This window comes from Tamandua tetradactyla, chromosome 6 (assembly GCF_023851605.1).
Source record: "Tamandua tetradactyla isolate mTamTet1 chromosome 6, mTamTet1.pri, whole genome shotgun sequence".
Taxonomy (NCBI): domain Eukaryota; kingdom Metazoa; phylum Chordata; class Mammalia; order Pilosa; family Myrmecophagidae; genus Tamandua; species Tamandua tetradactyla.
Genome location: NC_135332.1, coordinates 165,394,153 through 165,418,573, shown reverse-complemented (window position 1 = coordinate 165,418,573; position 24,421 = coordinate 165,394,153). Strand labels below are relative to the sequence as shown.

Genomic DNA, 24,421 nt, shown 5'->3' with positions numbered 1-24,421 from the left:
AAAACACAACATATCAAAATTTATGGGATGCAGCAAAGGCAGTGCTGCCAGGAAATTTTATTGCCTTAAATGTCAATATTAAAAAAGAAGAAAGATGGCGGTGCAATGGTAACTCAGTGGCAGAATTCTCAACTGCCATGCCAGAGATCCGGGTTCAATTCCTGGAGCCTGCCCAAGCCAAAAAAAAAAAAAGAAGAAGAAGAAGAAAAACAAAGAACAAAAATCAAGGAATTAACTGTTGATTTGGAAGAACTTGAGAAACACCAGCAGACTGACCTCAAGGCAAACAAAAGGAAAGAAATTACGAAGATCAAAGCAGAAATAAATGAAATTGAGAATATGAAAACAATCGAGAAAATCAACAAAACCAGAAGTTGGTTCTTTGAGAAAATCCAATGGACCCTTAACTAGGCTGACAAAAAAAGAGAGAGAGGACGCAAATAAATAAAATCAGATATGGAAGAGGGGATATAACCATTAACCCAGTAGAAACAAAGGAGGTAATGAGAGGATACTATGAGCAACTATATGCTAATAAACTACACAACGTAGATGAAATGGACAACTTCCTAGAAAGGCACAAACAACCAATAGTGACTCAAGAAGAAATAGATGACCTCAACCAACCATCACAAGTAAAGAGATTGACTCAGTCATCAAGAAGCTCCCAAAAAAAGAAAAGTCCTGGACCAGATGGCTTCACATGTGAACTCTACCAAGCATTCAAGAAAAAACTAGTACCAATCCTGTTCAAACTCTTTTCAAAAAAATTGAAAAGGAGGAAAAGCTACCTAACTCATTCTATGAAGCCAACATCACCCTAATACCAAACCCAGACAAAGAAACTACAAGAAAAGAAAATTACACATCAATATTTTGAATGAATATAGATGTGAAAATCCTCAACAAATATTTGCAAATTGAATCCAGCAGTAAATTAAAAGAATCATACACCTTAAAGCTTTCCCTCTAAGATCAGGAATAGGACATGGATGCCCACTGTCACCATTGTTATTCAACATTGTGCTAGAAGTTCTAGCCAAAGCAATTATACAAGAAAAAGAAATAAAAGGCATCCGAGTTGGAAAGGAAAAAGTAAAACTCTCACTGTTCACATATGACATGAGTACTATATGTTGAAAATCCAAAAAAAATCTATAGCAAAGCTACTAGAGCTAATAAATGAGAAGAGCAAAGTAGCAGAGTAACAAGATCAACACCCAAAACTCAGTAGTGTTTCTATACACTAGTAATGAGTTACCTGAGGAGGAAATCAAGAAAAAAAAAGAATAAATTATTTAGGAATAAATTTAACTAAGGATACAAAAGATCTATACACAGAAAACTATAAGAAATTGCTAAAAGAAATCACAGAAACTCTAAATAAATGGAAGGGTATACCATGTTCACGGATTGGAAGACTAAATATAGTTAAGATGTCAATTCTACTCAAATTTACTTACAGATTATCTGTAAATAAATTTGAGTAGAATGCAGTACCAATTAAAATCTCAATGGCTTACTTTGCAGAAATACAAAATCCAATAACCAAATTTATTGGGAAAGGTAGATGCCCTGAATAGCTAAAAATATCTTGAGAAAGAAAAAGGAAGTAGGAGGTCTCACAGTTTCAGACTTGAAAACATATTACAAAGCTACTGTATTAGTAAGTAAAAGCTGTCAGAATGCAATGTACCAGAACTAGAACAGCTTTTATAAAGGAAAATTTATTAACTTGCAAGTTTACAGTTCTGAGAGCATGAAAATGTCAAAATTAAGGCAAGGCTATAAAAATGTCCAAATAAGGGCATCCAGAGAAAGATATTGTGCTGGTTTGGAGCGATTATGTACCCCCATAACAAGGCAGTTCAGAGTAGAAGTATGCTGGTTTGAATCTGATGTGTACCTTAGAAAAGCCACTTTAATCCTCACTTACCATTGTTGGGTGGAATCTTTTTGACTGTTCCCATGGAGATTGTGACCCACCCAACTGTGGGTGGTAACTTTTGTTTAGATGGTTTCCATGGTGATGTGCCTTCGCCCATTCAAGGTGGGGCTGCTCACTGGAGCCCTTTTAAGAGGGAACCATTTTTGGAAAAAGCTAGAAAGCCACTAGAACCAACAGCCAGAGACCTTTGGAGATGAAGAAAAGAAAAAGGCCCCAGGGAAGATACATGAAACAAGAAGCTGGGAGAGAAAGCTACCAGACATTACCACATGCCCTCCCAGCTGAGAGAGAAACCCCAAACTTCCTCGGCCTTTCTTAAGTGAAGGCAATGTCTTGTTGGTGCCTTAATTTGGACATTTTCACAGCCTTAGAACTATAAACTTGCAACTTAATAAATTCCCCTTTTTAAAAGCCATCCCATTTCTGGTACATTGCATTCCAATAGCTTTCAAACTAGAACAGATACCTTGGTTCAAGAAGGCCATTAATGTTCGGAATTTCTCTCTCAGCTGGAAAGGAACATGGCCAAGGTCTGCTAGCTTTCTCTCCAAGCTTTTTCAACAGCTTCCCCAGGGGCTCAATCTGTTCTGTTGGCTCTGTCATTTCTGGTTGCTCTAAAGCTTTTTTCAAAGTGGTTTCCTCTTAAAGGGCTCCAGTAAGTAACCCCACCTTGAATGGGTAAAGACATATCTCCACATCTCCATGGAAATTACCTAACCAAAAGTTACTACCCACAATTGGGTGGGTCATATCTCCATGAAACAATTAAAAAGATTCCACCCAGCAATACTGAATGAAGATTAAAGGACATGGCTTTTCTGGGGTATACACAATAGCTTCTGGGGTCAAAACAGCATGGTACTGGCACAAAGACAGATACTCTGACCAATGGAATCAAATTGAGTGTTCAGAAGTAGACCCTCTCATCTATGGATAATTGATCTTTGATAAGGTAGGTGATCAAGACAACCCACCATGGGGCAGAGGAGCCTCTTCAGTTTATGGTGTTTGGAGAACTGGATATCCAAACGTAAAAGAATGGAAGAGGATCCATATCTCACACGCTATACAAAAATTAACTCAAAATGGATCAAAGACCTAAATATTAGAGTTAAGACCATAAAACTGTTAGAAGATAACTAGGGAAATATCTTATAAATTTTGTGATAGAAGATGGTTTCCTAGACCTTACACCCAAAGCACAAGAACTAAAAAAAGAAACAGATAAATGGGACTGCCTCAAAACTAAAGACTTTTACATGTCAAAGAACTCAGGCAGCCTACACAAAGGGAGACAATATTTAGAAACCACATATCAGATAAGGGTTTGGTATACAGAATATATAAGAGATTCTTCAATGCAACAACAAAAAGATAAAAAATGAGCAAAAGAAATGAGCAGACACATTTCAGAAGAGGAAATACAAATTGCTAAAAGGCAAATGAAAAGATATTCAACTTCACTGGCTATTAAGGAAATGAAACTCAAAACCACAGTGAGATATCTCACACCCACTAAAATAGCCATTATAAAAAAAAAAAAAAAAAACAGAAAACAAGCACTGGAGAGGATGTGGAGAAAGAGACACACTTACCACTGTTGGTAGGAATGTAAAATGGTACAACCACTCTGGAAGGCAGTTTGGTGTGTCCTTACGAAGTTAAGTATAGAATTTCCATATGCTCCAGCAATCCCATTACTAGGTATATATTCAGAGCAACTGAAGGTAAGAACACAAATGGACATTTTCACACCGATGTTTACAGCAGCATTATTTATGATTGCCAAGAGATGTAAACTGCCCAAATGTCTGTCAACAGATGAGTGGCTAAATAAGATGTGGTATATATATCTGATGGAATACTACACAGTTGTAAGACCGAATAAATTTATGAAGCATATAACAACATGGATGAAACTTGAGGACATTTTGCTGAATGAAATTAGCCATAAACAAAAGGATAAATACTGTATGGTCTCACTAATATGAACTAATATTAATTAGTGAACTTTGAGAGTTAAAGTTTAAAGCACAGGTTTATCAGGAAACAGAAAGAGGTTCAAGATTGGTCATTTGGTGCTGAAGGAATACAGACTGCGCAACAGGACTGATTGTAAAAATTCAGAAATGGATAGCATAATACTACAAGTACAAGTACAATGAATGAAGCTGAATGTGAGTATGGTTGAGGGAGAAGGGCTGGGGCCACATATGAAACCAGAAGGAAAGATAGAGGATAAAGACTGAGACAGTATATCTTAGGAATGCCTACAGTGGACAGTGATGGTGACTAAATGTACAAATACAAAAACATTTTTGCATGAGGGAGAACAAATAAACATCAGCATTGCAAGGGGTCGAAAATGGAAGGTATATGGGAAAAAGTATAATCAATGTACGCTAGGGTCTATAGTCAATTGCAACACTGTAATATGCTTCCACAGAATGTAACAAAGGCATTATGCCAAAACTAAATATCAACAAGCGGGGGGAGTGGGGGTATGGGTGAGGGGTATAGATTCTATGCAGAAGAAAAGGAATATTTTTGTATAGATTATGGTGGTATTAGACTGGATTGTATGATGTGTGAATAAAATTGTTTAAAAATGAATAGAGAGGGTACATGGGTGGTTCAGTGGTAGAATGCTCACCTTCCATGTGGGAGACTGGGCTCGATTCCTGGACCATTGTAAAAATCAAGCTAAGCTTAGCTTTCACACAAGGTGATGCAGGCAAGGAAAGGGGAGGGCCTCTGACACAAGTCTAGAATTGGCACCAAATCCTTAATGGCCAGGGTCATTAAAATATGAAGCATAATTAAAAGGGGGAACCTTCAAAGGGAAGTTTGAATTAGTTAGACTATCTGAATAGGCTGTAACCTCTGGAGTACCCAATTAGCAGATAATAAAGGAGGGGTCTACAGGCTAGGTGTAGGGATAATATCTGTGGCATTCTGTTGTTTGGTGTGCCAGCCACCATTTTGTGTTTGGCTAGATGCCCACTTGCAGCCCACTCTTGCAAGACTGTGAATAAATTACTTTTTTTTTTTCTCCACAATCGGATGAGCTTTTGTTCTATTTCAGGTGCAGCATACTTTCTGACAACTTTGGGGGCTCATCCAGGATCCGAGGCTCCAAAGGAGGACCCCTGGGGAGGATGAAGGGAAGGCGTGCCCCACCAACTGAGTGGTCTCAGACTTCGCCACTAGGGGCCTGCCTCTGACAGCCAGAAAGACCCGAGATCAGATGCTTAGATCTGCTGATGGTAAATGAGAAAAGGAGAAGGAAAAAGCTGCCTCACAGTGACCAGGCAACTCTGTGCATGGACCAAGGTAAGAAAAAGGCTGTTAAGTATTACCTTGGTGGTCGGGAAGGTTCCTGATGAGTTTAAGGTGGAGTGTGTGTGTCTAAGACGTGCAAAGCAAGTGCCAAATCCCAATCCACAGCCCCCTTTTTCCTCAAGGAAAAGGGGCTGGAGATGAACGAAGTAAAGCAGTGCTGAGAGAAAGAAACCCAGGCAAGACTCAGGATGGGGAATAGAGGCAGAGACAGTAGGCAGGCTGGGGGAAAAAAGGAGGCAGTACCTGTAGTCCCTCAGGGACATTCCCCTGGACAGTTTATCAGGGAGAATGTTAAAATACTGGGCCAACAGTGATCGGACAAAGGGAAAGGACAAAAAGGAAATGGTTAAATATTGTTGCTATATTTAGACCAAACCATTGTGCTGCCTGATGTATTCTGGCCAAAATACAGGGCAGATGAGGATTGGCTTTGTGCCGATCTTTTGCTTTATGTTAATAAGAAGCCCTTCTCTAAAGTGGAGTCTGATTATGTCATGTGTTGGCCAAAGGGAAGGGGGACTTTTTATCCTGTAAAGGTCAAAACCTCACAGCCAGAGGCTATGTCTTTAGAAGCTAAAGTTTGGGATCCTTTATTGAGCCTTTCCCTACTCTATGCTCCTCTCCCGGGCCAAGGACTATTGGACACTGAAGGCCAAATGGAACTAACCTGCGTTGCCCCACAAGAAGTGGGAGGGGCAATCAGGGCCAATTGCTCCACCCGTGACAACCCACCAACCACTGAGGAAGGAGTTGGGACTGTGTAAGAAAGATATAAGGGAGTTTCCATTTCTGGGGGCTCCTGAGGGGAAAAGAGTGAGAGAACCTGCTGAGTCCCTATATACCCTCTGAGAGAAGTACCTATTGGATCAAGGGAAATTGGTTATGTAAACACCCCTTGATGAGTACAGAAGTAAGGAACTTTAAGAAAGAAATGAAATCATTAATGGATATCCAGCAGGGTTGGCTGAACAACTGGATCAATTTTTAGGGCCCAGCTTATATAACTAGACTGAACTTACGTCTATCCTGACTATCCTCTTCACAGCGGAAGGAGGAATGGCAGCGAGGAGGGCAGCTCTGGAAGAATGGGAGAGGCAGCACCTACCAGACAAGGGGTGATGGCAGCAGAGCAGAAATTCCCTAATGTAGATCCCAACTGGGATAATAATGTTCAGGAAGACAGGACACTAGAAGGATCTTAGAGACCTCATTACACAAGGGATAAAAATTGGCTGTACACAAATCTCAGATCTTAAATAAGGCCTTTGAGGTGGCTCAAGAAAAAGATGAGACTCCTACTGCTTACCTGCAAAGGTTGAGGGACCAGGCAAGGAAATACTCAGGAATGGACCCTGATAGTCCTGTGGCCCAAGGAATATTAAAGGTCAGCTACATGAAGGGGTCTTGGCCTGATACTCAGAAAAAGATCCAGAAAATAGATGGGTGGATGGATAAGCCACTGGAAGAGTTACTGAGAGAGTTTCACAAAGTGTTTGTGAAAAGGAATGAGGAAAGACAGAAGCAGAAAGCTAAAGTCATGATAAGCACAGTGGACCATATGGTCGAGAAAAGATTCGAGATAAAGCACGGAGGAGAAGGCAGAAGTAAGAGAGAGACAGAATTGGGCCAGAGGGAACAAAGGAAGAGAAGGGCACAGGACTCAGCGGAGTGTTATCACTGTGGGAAACCTCGTCACTTCCAAATGGAGTGCCTGAGTTTAAAGAAAGAAGGTCGGGTGATAACCCTGATGAATTCTGAGGATTAGGGAGGTTAGAGACTCCTCATCTCAAGAGCCCACTGGAAGATGTAATGGAGAGGCTGGAGGGAACTGCCTGAAAATGTAGAGCTGTGTTCCAGTAGCCATGTTTCTTGAGGATGATTGAATAATGATACAGCTTTCACAATGTGACTGTGTGACTGTGAAACCCTTGTGTCTGATGCTCCTTTTATCTACCTTGTCAAAAAAGAGTAGAACATATGGAATAAAAATAAATAACAGGGGGAACAAATGCTAAAATAAATTTAGTTTGAATACTAGTGATCAATGAAAGCGAGGGGTAAGGGGTATGGTAGGGATAATCTTTTTTTTTTCTTTTTCTTTCCTGTGTTTGTTTTATTTCTTTTTCTATTGTCTTTTTATTTTTTTCTGAATTAATGCAAATGTTCTAAGAAATGATGAATATGCAACTAAGTGATGATATTGTGAATTACTGATTATGTATGTTGATGTTTTGTTTCTCAATATTTTAATTTTAATAAATAAATTTAAAAAAAAAAAAGAGCCCACTGGGAGCCTTTGGTAAATCTGAAGGCGGGCCCACATCAGGAAAAAATTACATTTTTGGTAGACACGGGGCAGCGCAATCTTCTGTGAACTACATCCCAAAGGGGATCTAATTCTCTGGTAGTTCCTTAAAGTTTTGGGAGTGAAAGGGAAAGGATTTAAATTCCCCATTTTCAAACCTACAAACATCTGTTGGAATGAGACCCAAGTTATAAGCCCCCTGCTGTATATTACAGAAGCTGGGCACAACATGTTGGGAAGAGACCTCATCCCTGTGGGACTGGACCTGGAGGTAAAGGATGGTCAAACAGAAATAATCTTAGCCTTGCTCAGCAAGGAAGAAAAAGACATCCAGGAAAAAGTATGCATGAGAGAGGGAAATGAGGGGTGTTGCAAGTTCCCCCTATCAAAATTAAAATGAAAAAGAAAGGGGAAGTGGTTTGTCAAAAACAGTATTCCATCCCATTGAAGGGGAGACAAGGACTTCAACCTATCACTGAAGGTCTCCTTCAAGATGGGCTCTTGGACGATATGTCTCCTTTCATTGCTCCCATTTTTCCTACCCAGAAAGTAGATGGCAGGTGGAGGATGGTACAGGACCTGGAGCCATCAATTAAATTGTTCAAGTTAGACAACCCATGGTCCCTAACCCTTATACTCTCCTTAGTAAGATTCCCTACTGTCATAAGTGGTTCAGTGTAGTAGATCTGAAGGATGCCTTTTGGGCCTGCCCTCTTGACCCAGAGAGTAGGGACTTGTTCACCTTTGAATGTGAAAAATCCCTTCACTGGAAGGAGGCAGTAATAAAGGTGGACAGTCCTACCCCAGGGATTAGTCTTAGAAACTAAATTACCTTGAACTGTGTTTACCCATAGCTCTGCTAAGAATTAGAACTGCTCTTGAGAAAGAATTAGGGCTCTCTTCTTATGAAATTGTCTTTGGCTTGCTTTTTCCAAGGAAAACTACAGATCACGCTTCCTTGGAATCAAAGGATCTTATTCTAGTTTGCTAGCTGCCGGAATGCAATATATCAGAAACAGAATGGCTTTTAAAAAGGGGAATTTAATAAGTTGTTAGTTTACAGTTCTAAGGCCAAGAAAATGTCCCAATTAAAACAAGTCTATAGAAATGTCCAATCTAAGGAACTAGAAGAAGTGTTGGAAAGGTTTTCAATCCCATATGTAGACAACAGTATGTAGACAATCTGTTAATATCAGGAAAAGAAAAACAGTGGTTGCCCAGGCTACAAAGGACCTGCTGAACTTCCTAGGATACCATGGACTAAGGGTATCAAAAAATAAACTACAGTCTGTGGAAAGGGAAGTTAAATACTTAGGCCATCTCGTAAGTGAAGGAAAAAGGAAAATAAATCTAGAGAGAATTCAGGCCATAGTTGGATTGCCTCTTCCCTGGACAAAGAGGGAACTAAGGAAGTTCTTAGGATTAGTGGGATACTGTAGGTTGTGGATAGATTCTTATGCTTTTCAAACTAAAGAGTTATGCCAAAAACTGTTAGAGAAAGAGCCTGACAAATTAGAATGAAGGGAGGGAGAAGTACGAGCCTTAGAAAGGCTCAAACGGGCACTGGTACAGGCTCCTGTTCTGACTCTCCCCTCCCTATAGAAGCCTTTCCATCTATTTGTGACAGTAGGTAAAGGAACAGCATTGGGGGAACTAACCCAAACCTGGGGAACCAAAGGAGACCCGTAGCGTTCCTTTCTAAACTTTTGGACCCTGACTTCAGAGGATGGCTTGGTGCGTTCAGGTTGTTGTGGCAATTGCTCTCCTAGTAGAAGAAAGTAGGAAACTAACCTTTGGAGGGTTATTAGTAGTCAGCACCCCTCATTAGGTCAGGACTATTTTATCCCAAAGGGCAGGGAGGTGGCTGACTGATTCCCGAATCCTGAAGTATGAGGCAATCTTAATGGAGAAGGATGACTCAGTTTTGACTGCAGACAATGGTTTAAACCTGGCCTCCTTTCTCTGGAAAGGGCCTGACCAGAGAGAAACCCTTAAATATGACTATTTGGACTCAGCTGCATAACAAACCTGAGTTCAGCTTGACTAGGGGATCTCCCCTTAAATTCATGGGAAAAATCGTTCATAGATGAGTCTTTTAGGATCCTAGAGTGAAAGAAGCACAATGGTTATGCAATCATGGATGGACTACTTGTGAAATAAGGGAAGCTAGTCCATTGTCCAATGATTGGTCAACTCAAGCTTGCGAATTGTATGCATTGAACTAAAACCTCAAATTATTAGAAGGAAAGATGGTATAGTCTACACTGACTCTATGTACACCTTTGGGGTGGTCCACACCTTTGGAAAATCTGGGAAGAAAGGGATTATTTAATAGCAAGAGGAAGGAATTGGCCCATGGAGAATTAATAAAACAAGTATTAATTAATCTACTCTTACCAAGGGAAATATCAATGGTGCACACATATGGACACCAGAAAGGCTATACCTTTGAGGCAAAAGGCAACAGGTTGGCAAATGAAAAGGCTAACGAAGCTTCCCTTTGCCCCCCTTCAAAGTTAATGGTCTTAATAGCCTCCATTCTCAGAGAATTTGAGGTCCCTATATTCTCTGAGAAGGAAGCAAAAGAACTAGACCAACTGGGAGCAAGCTCAGATAGTCAAGGTAGATGGGTCCTCCCAGATGCCAGATGTTGAATAAACAAGTAATGAGGGAAATATTAGCAGACTGACATTAGGGAAGTAACTGGAGAGTACAGGCCATGTGTGACCTAGTTCTTAAACATTTTTGGTGTGTGGGTCTAAACCATAGCTAAACATATGAATGATGTATAATTTGCCAAAAAATCAATAAAAAAGATTCTAAGGAAACAGGTACCAGGTGGAAGGGAACCAGGCCTCAGGCCATTTCAGAGCATTCAAGTTGATTACACTGAGATGCGTCCAGTAGGACGACTAAACTCTGGTTCTTGTAGACCATCTAATAGGATGGGTGGAGGCATATAGTTAAGTCTCAGCTATGATATCAGAGACTGCCAAGACTATCCTTGAACAAATTGTTCCCCACTACAGGTTGGCAGAAAATATCAATTCTGAAAATGGTAGCCACTTTACCTCCCATGTGTTGTGAGGTATTATGTGAAGCTTAGGTATTGCATGGGATTTTCACACACTCTGGCTTCCGCATCCTCAGGAAGGGTAGAAAGAATGACTCAAATCTTAAAGAAACATCTTCCTTAACCGGTCTTAGAAACTAAATTACCTTGAACTGTGTTTACCCATAGCTCTGCTAAGAATTAGAACTGCTCTTGAGAAAGAATTAGGGCTCTCCTCTTACGAAATTGTCTTTGGCTTGCTTTTTCCAGGGAGAACGAGTGATCTCCCTTCCTTAGAATCAAAGGATCTTGTTCTAGTTTGCTAGCTGCCGGAATGCAATATATCAGAAACAGAATGGCTTTTAAAAAGGGGAATTGAATAAGTTGTTAGTTTACAGTTCTAAGGCCAAGGAAATGTCCCAATTAAAACAAGTCTATAGAAATGTCCAATCTAAGGCATCCAGGGAAAGATTCGTTGGTTCAAGAAGGCCGATGAAGTTCATGGTTTCTCTCTCAAGTGGAAGGGCACATGGTGAACACAGTCAGACACTTCTCTCTCATCTGAAAAGGCACAAAGGTCAGGGTTCCCCTCTCATCTGGAAGGGCACATAGCGAACACAGCATCATCTGCTAACTCCTTCTCCTGGCTTCCTGTTTCATGAAGCTCCCCTAGAGGCATTTTCCTTCTTCATCTCCAAATGTTGCTGGCTGGTGGACTCTGCTTCTCGTGGCTATGTCACTCTTCTCTGATCTCTCAGAATCGTTCTCATTCTCCAAAATGTTTCCTCTTTTATAGGACTTCAGAAACCAATCAAGACCACCCAAATGGGTGGAGACATGCCTCCAGCTAATCCAGTTTAACAATCACTCTTGATTAAATCACATCTCCAGGGAGGTGATCTAATTACAGTTTCAAACATACAATACTGAATAAGGATTAGAAGAAATGGCTGCTTTTACAAAATGGGATTAGGATTAAAACATGACTTTTCTAGGGTACATACATCATTTCAAACCAGCACAGACGTCTTCTTTAAGAATTGTGTACTGGCTTTGTCCTTTACTCTATTATCCCTCAGGCACCATGGCTTGCTGGCACAGACTGTACCACTTTGATTTGCTGTCCATCAGCACCAACCCGGCAATTGTGTCCTCATCAAATCATGCAAAGGGTCCAAACTCCAACAGGCCTGGGAAGAACCCTATCAAGTTCTGTTGACAACTGAGACAGCCATCCAGACAGCAGAGAAAGCCTGGACCCACTATACTCAAGTGAAAGGACCAGTACCTAAGGGGTATGATAAATCTGACTCCTCGGAAATAATTCCAACTTTGGATCCTTTAAAAATTACATTAAAGAGACAATAGTTGGAGGATAAAAGGGGTTTTTGGATTTGGGATTTTAGAGTCTGTATTTTAACCTAACATACTTAATTGTGGCCCTGGTCAAAGGACAGATGAGAGATCTGAGGTCCAATTTAAAAATGAGAATAATACTAGTCCTAGTGCTCAAAATTGGGGATGCAATAAGCCCTGTAAAGTTGGTAGTGAATGCAGCCAAGGGTTTGGGGTCCCTAACTATGCAGTTTGATGCTTGCCAGTGGTAGACCATGGAAACTTGGCAAGTTCAGCAACAAATAAGTTGGGGAAATGGATACATGTGTCCAGAGCCAGTAAGCAACCCCAAATACTCCCCTCATTTACAGGGGTCTTGCCACCCCTGGGTTTTTGCGTGGTGAACTACCCAGTACAAGGGGAATATTACGGCCAGTGATTGGGGTTCACAAATACAGCAGGACCTCAAGATAAAATATCCTTTTACGAAGAAAATCCCCCACCAGACTGCCCAGATCTTCAGTGCAGCTCTAGACTAATGACAATTAAAAAGGCAGACAAAGTCAGTATCATCACTCAGGGTAGGAAATTCAGTTTGGGCTCAAACAGGTGCACCTCCCCAATCAAGTTTATGGAATGTGGGTAGAAATTACTGGAGGGGAGTCTTTGGGAAGGTTCGGGATGCAGGTCCTCTCCATGACACCTACAACTCCCTTTTACAGAAGAATTGGAGGAAACCATAGGGGTAGGGACAAGGTGCAGATATACAAAGGCCTGGGTGGAATGGATCAAATATACAGTCCAGAGCCTAGACAAAAGCAACTGTTATGCTTGTGCAACAGGCCAACCCACTGCTCTGGTCATGCCCTTTACAAGGGGTATGGAGGAACATGAAAAGGAGTTCAAGTGCATGGTACTCCTTTTTCAGAATACTACTGCCAGTGAAAATTGTAGTACATTGTCTTCTCTTTTACCTCCAATCAGGGGCAGAAAAGTCAAGGCCATACTGATTTCTTGCCTCAATCCAGGAAACCAATCTTCCTGTCTCTCCAGACAGGAAGAAGGGCTCCAGGACCCTGGGACCATGGTCTCATGTACCCAAGCATGGGATGTGACTGAAGATAGTACTGGCAATTTTTCCAGATTAACCACACCACAAGCAGAGCTTTAGTGGTATTGTGGAAAAGGCATCCTCTAACCAGTTTACCTAAGAAGAGGAAGGGGACCTATGCTCTGGTCCAACTAGCCATCCCATTCACCATGGAATTTGAAAAGGAGGAGGATCGAGTTGATGTAAACAGTATAGGGGTGCCAAGGGGGAATTCCAGATGAGTTTTTAAGGCTAGGAATCAAGTAGCTACAGGATTTGAGTCATCCTTATCCTGTTGGGTAACCATCAACAAAAAAATGTGGATTGGATTAATCAGCAAAGATTTATCGATTACACCAAGGATGCAGTTGAGGGAATAACAGAACAGTTGGATGCTACTAGCTGAATGACATGGGAGAATAGGATGACATGTTGTTAGCCAAAAAGGGAGGCATTTGCCTGATGGTCGGGGGTAGTTGTTAAATATTTACCCCCAATAATGCAGCCCTAAATGGAACTATCGCCAAAGCCTTACAAGGTCTGATGGCCTTATATGGAAAATTGGTGAAAAATTCAGGCATTGATGACCCCCTCAAGAGATGCTTAGAAAACTGGTTTGGGGGATGGAAAGGGGTGGCACTGTTCATGCTGACTTCTTTAATCATTATAGCTGAGGTACTCATAGTACTTAGGGGCTGCATTATCCCTGTGCCTGAGGGTGAGCAAAGAGACTCATCAAGAACCCCCTTAAAAAGGAAGATCCCTATGATGAAGAGTAAGAAAAGGCTCTTATCAGGTTTGAAGAAAGATTAAAGTGTGAAAACTTAAGGTTTGAAAAGAAAGGGGATTTGTATGAATCAAACTAAGTTTGCTTTCACACAAGATGATGCAGGCAGGGAAAGGGGAGGGCCTCTGACCAAGCCTAGAATTGGCAGCAAATCCTTAATGGCCAAGGTCATTAAAATATAAAGTATAATTAAAAGGGGGAAACTTCAGGGCCGCGGTGGCTCAGCGGGCAAGAGTGCTTGCCTGCCGTGCCGGAGGACCCCGGTTCGATTCCCGGCCCCAGCCCATGTAAAAAACAAACAAACAAACAAAATATAATAAAACAAGAAAATGTTTAAAGATGTTTCCCTTTCTTCCTCCCTTCCTTCCTTCCATCCTTCCTTCCTTCTCTGTCTTTCCTTCCCTTCCTCCCTCTCTCTTAAAAAAAAAAAAAAAAAAAAAGGGGGAAACTTCAGAGCGAAGTTTGAATTAGTTAGACATCTGGATAGGCTGTAACCTCTGGAGTATCCAATCAGCAGAGAAACAGGGTAGGTGTAGTAATAATAATTATGGCATTCTATTGTTTGCACACCAGCCACCATTTTGTATTTGGCTAGGTGCCCACTCTTGCAAGACTGTGAATAAATTCTTTTCTTCTCCACAATCAGGTAAGCATTTGTTCTCTTTCAAGTACAGCATTCTTTCTCACAACCATGCACCCAAAAAAAAAAGAACAGACAGAAACAAGTGCTGGAGAAAATGTGGAAAAAGAGATGTACCACTGTTGATAGGGAAGCTGTGAGGCGCAACCCTTCTGGAGGGCAGTGTGGTGGTTCCACAGGAGGCTAGGGGAGGGATTGCCATATGATCTTGCAACCCCATTTCTATGTATATATCTAGAGGAACTGAGAGTGGGGACACAAATGGACATTTGCACACTGGCATTTAGAGGGCAGTGTTCATGATTTACAATGATGGAGGTGGCCTAAGGGTACAACGACTGAGGAATGGAAGGGGGAACTGCAGTGTTTACATACAATGGACTACTGAGCAGTTGCAAGAAGGAATGAAGTTGTGAGGCATGCAACTTGGTGAATGAACCTTCAGGTGAGTTATGCTGAATAAAATGTCAGAAATAAAAAGACAAATATTACCATGCCTCACTCATATGGATTAATTCATAAGGATTAATTTACAAACTCAGAGAATTGAAATTGAGAGCATGGGTTATCAGGTTGCGGCCTATTGTAAAGGTGCTTAGATTGTAAGCCATATATATTTCAAAGTTGTAATGATATTTCTAACTTCTGAGATACTGAGCTATTGGTATATAACCTGGTCCTTCCCTGAAATTTCAGGTATTTATGTGATACCTGAGACTCAGATTTGTATCACTCAGGCAATGAAAGTCAGCATTATTCCCATTCAGCAACTGTTAAAAAAAACTAACAAACTTGTCAGATTTCATCTAAAGATATGAATGAAGCTGATCTTGATAGGACTAAGGTAAAACAGAATATTGGATAAAGGATGATGTGGCCCATATTTTCAAATTTCAACCTCTCTGTAAGCCCAAAGGGGAAATGTTTATTTGGTGCAAAATTTATATTCTGGGTAGCATACTATCGAATTTAACTTGTAGGGTCAGTTTATTCAAACACCATAAGCACATGGAATCTTGAATAGGATGCGAGATCTTGTTGGTTTGTACATGTTAGTGTGATGCCCTGATATATCCCAGAGTAATTTAGGCAGAGAATAAAAAAGTATTTGCAAAGTCCCCTTGGGGAATTGGGGAGAAAGAAGGAAATATTCAACTTACTCCTCTGGGGAATTCCTGATATTCTTGCAAGCAGTGGGGAAAACCAATTCAATAGGCTGAGCCCTCAGTCTTGGGGCTAACTTGACATGAAGTTTATTCCTGCAAAGGAGAAGCTAAACTACTGATAATTATACATACAAGTCACCCCCAGAGAACCTCTTCTGTGGCTCAGATGTGGTCTTTTTTTAAATTTTTTTTATTAATTAAAAAAAAATTAACAAACATTTAGATATCATTCCATTCTACATATACAATCAGTAATTCTTAATATAATCACATAGTTGCATATTCATCATTTCTTAGTACATTTGCATTGATTTAGAAAAAGAAATAAAAGGACAACAGAAAAAGAAATGATAATGGAGAAGAAAAAACTATACGTACCATACCCCTTACCCCTCGCTTTCATTTACCACTATTCCAAACTGAATTTATTTTAACATTTGTTCCAACCTATTATTTACTTTTATTCCATATGTTCTACTCTTCTGTTGATATAGTAGCTAAAAGGAGCATCAGACATAAGGTTTTCACATTCACAGAGTCTCATTGTGAAAGCTATATCATTGTTCAATCATCATCAAGAAACATGGCTACTGGAACATAGCACTACATTTTCAGGCAATTCCCTCCAGCCTCTCCACTACATCTTGAACAACAAGGTGATATCTACTTAATGCATAAGAATAACCTCCAGGATAACCTCTGGACTCTGCTTGGAATCTCTCAGCCATTGATACTTTGTCTCATTTTACTCTTTCCCCTTTTGGTCGAGAAGGTTCTCTCAATCCCTTGATGTTAATTCTCAACTCATTCTAGGGTTTTTCTCAGTCCTTTGATGCTGAGTCTCAGCTAATTCCAGGATCTTTGTCCCACGTTGCCAGGAAGGTCCACACCCCTGGGAGTCATGTCCCACTCAGAGAGGGGGAGGGTAGTGAGACTGCTCGTCATGTTGGCTGGAGAGAGAGGAGATGTGGTTTCTTTTTAAGCCAACTCGGCAGGTGAACTCACTGCCCTTCTTCTACATGGGACATGACTTCCAGGGGTATAAATCTCCCTGACAACATGGGAAGGGCTCCTGGGATGAGCCAGGGCCTGGCATCATGGAAATGAGAAAGCTTTCTTGACCAAAAGGAGGAAGAGAGAAATGAGACAAAACAAAGTCTCAGGGCTGAGAGATTTCAAACAGATCAAGAGATTATCCTGGAGGTTATCTTTACACATATTATATAGATATCCCTTTTTAGTTTACAGTGTATTCGAGTGGCTAGAGGGAAGTAACTGAAGCTGTTGAACTGTGTTCTAGTAGCCCTGATTCTTGAAGAAGATTATATAACTATACAACTTTTACAATATGACTGTGGTTATGAAAACCTTATGTCTGATTCTCCTTTTAACTAGGGTATGGACAGATGAGCAAAATAATAGGATAAAGAATAAATAATAGGGGGAGCTAAAGGGTAAAAATTGGGTAGATTGAAATACTGTGGGTCAGTGAGAAGGAAGGGTAGGGGGTATGAGATTTATGAGTTCTTTTTCCTTCTTTTTATTTCCTCTTCTGGAGTGATGCAAATGTTGATCATGGTGCTCATCATAAAGATGATCATGGTGAAGAATACATAACTACGTGTTGATATTGTGAGCCACTGATTGAATAATATGGTTAGACTGTATGTGTGTGGATGTTTCTCAACAACAACAACAACAAAAAGGCATTCCAACATGTTTGGTATTCACAAACATGTTTGGTATTCCAACATGTTTGGTAAGCAGCAGCACCCCACTCCTGGTACCAAAATCTGTTTCAGTTTGTAAAAGTCACCAGAATGCAATATACCAGAAACGGAATGGCTTTTAAAATGGGGATTTTTTTTAAGTTGCAACTTTACAGTTCTGAGGCCATGAAAATGTCCAAATTAAGGCAAGGCTATAACAATGTCCAAACTAGGACATCCAGGGAAAGATACCTTAGCTTAAGAAGACGAATGACATTCTGGGTTTCTGTATCAGCTGAAAAGGCACATGGCAGCACCTGCTAGCTTTCTCTCCAGGTTTCTTTAACGGCTTCCCTGGGGGCATTTTCTTTATGCATCTCCAACAGTCTCAGGCTTGGTCTCTTAGATCTGTCCAAAATGGTTCCCTCTTAAAGGACTCCAGTAAGCAACTCCACCTTGAATGGATAGAGACACATCTCTGTGGAAACCATCTAATCAAAAGTTACCACCCATAACTGGATGGGTCACATCTCCATGGAAACAATAAAAAAGATCCCACCTAGCAACACTGAATGAGGATTAAAGAATTGCACTTTTCTGGTGTACACATCAGATTCAAACTGGCATACCTCCACTCTGACTTGTCTTGTTATGGGAGTTCATGGTAAAGCCAAAACTAGGACCTTCCCTACCCCTCTCCTTTGTAAGCCTGGAGACATTCTAGTGTCCCATCAATTTCTTATTGTCTCTGAATTCTCCACCCTCCTTCTAGGGAGGGATCTTCTTTAATCCCTGGGGACCACCTTAAGACTAGGAAACCCAACTAGTGTTTGCCCCTTGTTTGCCCAACTAAATTAAGGCCTCTTTGCATCCCTGAGGAGATCTTTAAGCAAATAAGCCTGTCTGTATAGGATGAAGGCACGGAGTTGGGGAAGTGGGGAGGTAGCCCCTGTCTCCATTCAGGTTCTCAGACCAAGAACTTAAAAACACATTTTTTTTCTCTCTTCACCCTGACTCCTAATACCTAATTGCTTTTGAATGGCAGGGACTTAACAATAAGATTCCTGCCCTGCTCACTTAGATAGTGCTGCCCCATGGGTTTCAAAATAGAGCCTATATCTTTAAGAATGCCTTAGCAGCAGACTTTACTGACCTCCAACTGCCTCATAACACACCTGGCAATATATTGATTTTGTGAACTAATATATTCCTATTAGGAAAGTGAATCTTATTATTGCCCTGGATAGATATGGAATGTTGTAGAGGATTTAAGAAAGTAAATTTTGGTTGTTGTCATTGCTGATGACAAGCCCTGAATGGATAAGAGAAGTTGTAGGTTTATGAAAGTGAATCTTGTTCATAGTCACTGCTAAGACTACAAACCCTGGACAGAAATAGAAAGTGGGTTTTGTTAAAATAATGTAGATTGTTGATCTACTCTTGATGACAGGTTCTTAACCACCTGTCTATCTAGAAGACAAATATTTTATATCATATCAGAATAATATTATGCATAACAATTATCCAGAATATGAGAATAATATTGGATTATTATTGTTAATGTATGCTGACCTTCTCATTCTTTATTTCAAAAGACAAGTCTCACTCTTAAGAAAATTGTTACAAAAAGATTTGTTCTTTCACCTTGTCAAAGTGAACTGCTAAAATAGTTTAACATACTAAATATTACAATAATTGACAGAGATTTTCCATCCTTCTGTTAAGCTAAATTTATACAAGTAAAATGTTACTTTGCTCTAAAGCTTCCAAAATTTAACTTTTTGTAAAATTAGGTGACCAAAAAAGGAAAACAAAATTTCTGTGACTAAGAAATTTCAAATAAAGTCATTCTAGACATTTTTCTTATGCAAATTTCAGCCAAATATTGTAAACTGCCACAGTATGCCAAGCCCCAACCAATAGTTTTCCTAAAATCTATAGCAAATACCCTGAGCTCCATCTTGCTCCTGCTTCTGTTCTGATCGTGGACATAATTTCTCACCCAATTTGTTTCTTCCAGATTAGAAGCCTTTCATTACAAACTTCTCCTTGCTATAAGCTATGCTCCTGTCCACCACGCTCAACCGGCCACTCTCAATAACATGGCCAGAGACTTCTATGCTCCCATATATTGGGCCTGTGACCCCTATGACAGCTTGAAGTAGCTACAGAAGACGGACCATTGGCCCAAATTCCCTTAAGATTAAGGGAGCTAGAAATTTCTGTGGGGATTAGAATTAGGGTGCTGGCTAGAAAAGCAAAGGGAAAATTCCTAGGGGAGTTAGGCCTAAGGAGAAAGATATCTCTGAGAAGAACAGAACTAAATAGCACCTGGGAGCCAAATGACCTCTACGTGCGTAAGTCATGGACTGAGAAAGTGGAGCCAGCCAACCCTGTCTGAGTGAGTCATCCATTCTCAAGCATCAAAAGAAGGGAAAGTGGGAGGGATGTAAAAGTTCATAAAAATTACAAAAGGAATAAGAATCTATAAAAGCAGATGTCCCCACAGTGTTGGGGCCTCTCAACTCTTACCTCTTTTCTTGCAAGACAGCCTGCATGTTCTCTCACATATGTATTCAATAAACTTTCTATCTGCTTGCTCAAAAAACAGATCAACCAGGAAGGATTTTACTAATAGACTATTCTAACATAAAATATGGCTGACCAAGAGTTCACATTAAGAAAAGGAGAACTGTCAGCTCTACTTTTTCTCCTTGCTTGCTTGAACTTATATTATTATAATTGCAATCCAAAATTTCTGTGCAGGCTGTTCCTACTTACGAAGGAAGATTAGTTTAATTTAAACTAGATCATTTAATCCATAAAACCTCATGGTGGGGTAGAGATAAACTGCAATGCAAATACTTGAGAGCTCAAATGAACCTTCCACCTTCAGTGGAAGATGAAGGTTCCTTCATCTCCTGGCATAACTCACGAACTCTGAAAAACAGACCAAGAGAGGACACTAAAGACAACCCCCATGTCAAACACAGGCACTACTCAGTTTGCACAGTAGTGACAGGCCATAAAAATAACTGATAAAAATGGCTGCTAAGGTGAATCCATGCACAGCAGTCTTAATAATCAATGGGAAAAATTGAGATTACTCCACGACCTGTAAAAAATTTTGTCAAAACATTTAAAAAATGGCATTATATTTTCCTTAGCAAAATAGAAGACTGCTTGGGGAGTAAGAAAATCTAGAGTACGGACAACAGCTCTAACATCTTCCTAAAGGTCTCTCAAGAATTTTAGAGCTAGGGCAAAGGTAATTTGTGCAATCGCTATGAGCTGTTAAGTCTGAATGGGAAAGTTTTAGCCATGGGACCCGGAAAGAGAAACCAGACATAGACTCTGGTTCCCTCAAGTAATGGTGAACCTAGTATAAATTAGTACTTGCGATTAGAGTAGAAGGAATCTTTACCCAATAGCGAGGCACTGCCAAGTCCCAGAGGGTCGACAAGGTATAGAGGTAAAATGACATAGGGTTATTTTTTCCTAAAACAACAGGTTCAAAGGGCAGAGTTAAAAAAAAAATCTAAGCACAATGCTGATGCTTCAGGCACCAGTTCGTATCTGAAGGATCGTTAAGCTTTCCTATCACCCCTTCCAACACATCATATAAACAGTCACCTATCTCTCTTAAGGTAAGCTTGGTCTACCAGTAAGATCATTGGTAACCAGGGAACAGAAAACCACCCAAGGGCTGTCCTTATCCTTGTCCTTTACTATCACCGAACACCAGTAGATGGCAGCAATGGCAAATAACTATGCAGTCAAGGCTCTCCTCCTACACCCCACCCCCTTTTTTTTAGGCAGAGCAGAGTTGCACTTGGGAAAGTAATCCATAGAAGGTGAGTTTCCTGAACTGATCTTTCAATGGACGTACATTTTATTTTTCTCACTGTTACCTATCAGATAGTCTTCTTTGTGTGGACCTTCTGTTTTCTGTAAAAGACCACCTCTGGGTATGCAGTATGTGTGAGAACTTCAAAGGAAAACAGAATATTGTCCCTGACTATAATATAGGCTTTTGATTGTTCACATGAGAGTACGTATATAATAAAATTATTAGGAAAAAATTATGATATTGCAATGGATCATGCATGTTAAAAAAAATTTGATTTAAGATGAGTCAAGTAATAATTATAGGTAAATCATCAATTCATTTGCTAAAAGCTTTTCATTTAAGTAAAACTTTGATGTCAATAGCTTCAATAAACAGGACTTAAGTTCGCAACCCTTGCATGGAAGCCAAGGGTGATGTCACAAACCTGGGAGGAAGGCGTTTTCAAAAGTGAAACTTGAACTAAGTAAGAAGCTTTACAAACCTCCAGGGTGAAGAAAAATGTCCAGAGTAAGGAAAAAAGTGACTGATTTGAAAGAGCACAAGCATGCTACTTCACTTCCGTAGAGCTGAGTTAGCCAACATTCTGTTCTAATGACTAATCACAATCATCCCTCTGAGAAATAAAGGAACATGCAAATAAAGACTCCAGGGAAGCAACCGCATCACCCTCATTCTCTCCAACTGAAGAATAGTTCCTCCTGTTCTTTCCAACTGAAGTAAGAAGTCCACAGGCAGTTTTGGCACTGAGGAAAGATCATCCAGCCATTTGATGTGCTTAGCACTTGAATAACATCACGTGGTACTTCCAGTGACCCTAGGAGGTAGGCGCTGTTCTTATCCTGGTTTCATAGAAGAGGACACTGAGGTTCAGAGAGATTAAATAATGTGCTACAAGTCCCGCAATTACTAACAGGTGAAAAACTGCAGACTCTAAGATCAGCAGGTATTCTTAACCACACACCACAGCCTTCCCTGTGGCTACAAACATGGTGAAGTGGAAAAAGATTTGGTGGACACAAGCTGAGGGCTCTGAATTCAGGCCAGACCCCTGCTCCCTGCACGTTTATGGGGCTGTTTCTCATCTGGCTCAGCTGGTGAAAAGTAACAGCTGTAAGAAGCTGTAAATGTGGCTGGACCCTCTGCCAAATCCAGACCAGGAAGTGTGAAACTACTCTCCACCTCTACACGAAGCAACTGAGCAGGCTCTTGACTATATTTACAATGGAGAGACCCATTTCTGTCCCACTACACTGTTCTCTTATTGGTTGAAACTGCCGTCTGTTTATCTTTTCTTTTGAGCTTTAAACAAAAGCTGCTTCCAATTTCATGTCAAGCCTGGGATTTATCTACAGATGATGAATTTGAAAGTCAACCCATACGCAAGACACCCTTTCTCCTATCTAGAAAAGACTCCCAATTAGTCCCCTTATAGGTCTAGGGCAGGGAGACCAGGGCTCTTCCCCTGAGGGCCCCAGACACTAAGTGCACATTCCTGCAATCTTACTGATATATTTCAGGAGTCAGATCATGAAAAAAATAATAGATTCCTACTTACACCAGGTCCACATTCCTGCAATCTTACTGATATATTTCAGGAGTCAGACCATGAAAAAAATAATAGATTTCTATCTATTGTTATGCCTAAGAGTTACTTCCAGAAAACTTTTGTTGCTCAGATGTGGCCTCTCTCTCGCTAAGCCTAACTCTGCAAAGAAAATCATTACCCTCCCCACTATGTGGGACATGATATCCAGGGGTGAAAATCTTCGTGGCAACATGGGATATGTCTCCCAGGGATGAGTCTGGCCCTGGCACCCTGGGATTGATAAAGCCTTCCTAACCAAAAGGAGAAAAGAAATACCAAAAGGTATCAGTGGCTAGGAGAGTTCAAAGAAAGTCAAGAGGCTATTCTGGAGGCTACTCTTAACTCAAGCTTCACCTAGATATTGTTAATATCATGGTTTGCTAAACCCCAACCAAATCCATTCCTGTAATCCTAAAGAACACGTAGAACTCTGAGATTCTGTAAAAGTTTACATACTAAGATTACTTTCCCAAGGGAGCCCAGGAGCAAAGGACCAGCAGAGGCCAGCAATGCTTTCCCAGATCAGCCTTCCTTGAGCCAAGGTTTCTTTCTCTAGATGCCTTAGTTTGGTCATATAAATGGCCTTAGAACTGCAAACTTGTAATGCAAAAAATTCCCTTTATAAAAGCAAAAATAAAAGGAGATTACTTTCCAAAAACCTACAACTTCCAGATGGTTCCTAGGCCAGATAAGTCCTGAAACCCAGAGGTGCCAGTCTTTCGAAGAACATCAATTAGTTCCATCCCCCTACTCGATATTATCGATAGTCCTTTCCAACTTGAAAAAGTTAGAATGGGCATAGCCCAATTACCCTTAATGACTGAGAGAAGGATCAAAGAAGGAGGAGTTATATTAGAAAAGATAGGATTTAACAAATGACTATGACTGCTGAATCATTATATTGATATTTCTTTTAGTCTCCAGTGTCTTGGAGCAGCTAAAAGGAAAAACCTAAAATAGTGGAACTGTAACCCATACCAAACTCTGAAATCTGTTCTATAACTACTTGCTACAACATACTTTGAAATTTATCGCTTATATATATATATTTCACAATAAAAAATGTTAAAAAAAAAAGGATACCTTCAGTTGTACGTTCTATTGCAATTCATCCTCTTCTGACCCTGATTATTCTGAACTAAAATAAAAGGGCAAAGAATTTGCAAATCACCAACAACTTCTTGCCTCTGGTAACAGAAGGCACGGTTGGAGGATATGTAAGATGGGTAAGCAATTATCAAAGCTGCTAAAAAAAAAAAAGCTCAAGGTTCTAATTTTCTTCCCTGCCCTACTGGCAATAGAGGCAGGGCCCACTGGGTATGTTTGAGCTGTTCACACCTGCAAAAGGTATGGGAAAGGGAGAAAGTGGCTGAAATTCAACCTGAGCTTCCCTACCTCACCATACATTCTGGCCAGTCCTGTTTCTAATTTACATCAAGGCCCTATATACACCTGCAGCAGTCCTGCACAGATGGCCAGAGGTTTGGCCCTGCAGGACAGACAAATAATAAAGATCCTCTTCAGCACGTCCAACCTGCTCCTTTTCCTCTCCCCTCCTGAAAGGCCACTTTTTTCCTCGTTTTCCCTGACCACCCACGTCAGGCTCAAAGTT

The 24,421-nt window shown here is 40.5% G+C and overlaps 1 long non-coding RNA gene across 1 annotated transcript in view; it reads right to left on the bottom strand.

Moving 5' to 3' along the window:
* LOC143689000 (uncharacterized) overlaps positions 1 to 23,147 on the bottom strand; it is a 221,443-nt gene extending 198,296 nt beyond the window's left edge. Inside the window, exon 1 of the long non-coding RNA XR_013178447.1 lies at positions 21,706 to 23,147. This is a non-coding gene — a long non-coding RNA (uncharacterized LOC143689000). The remainder of the gene's footprint in view (positions 1 to 21,705) is intronic.
* Positions 23,148 to 24,421: the final 1,274 nt, after the last annotated feature.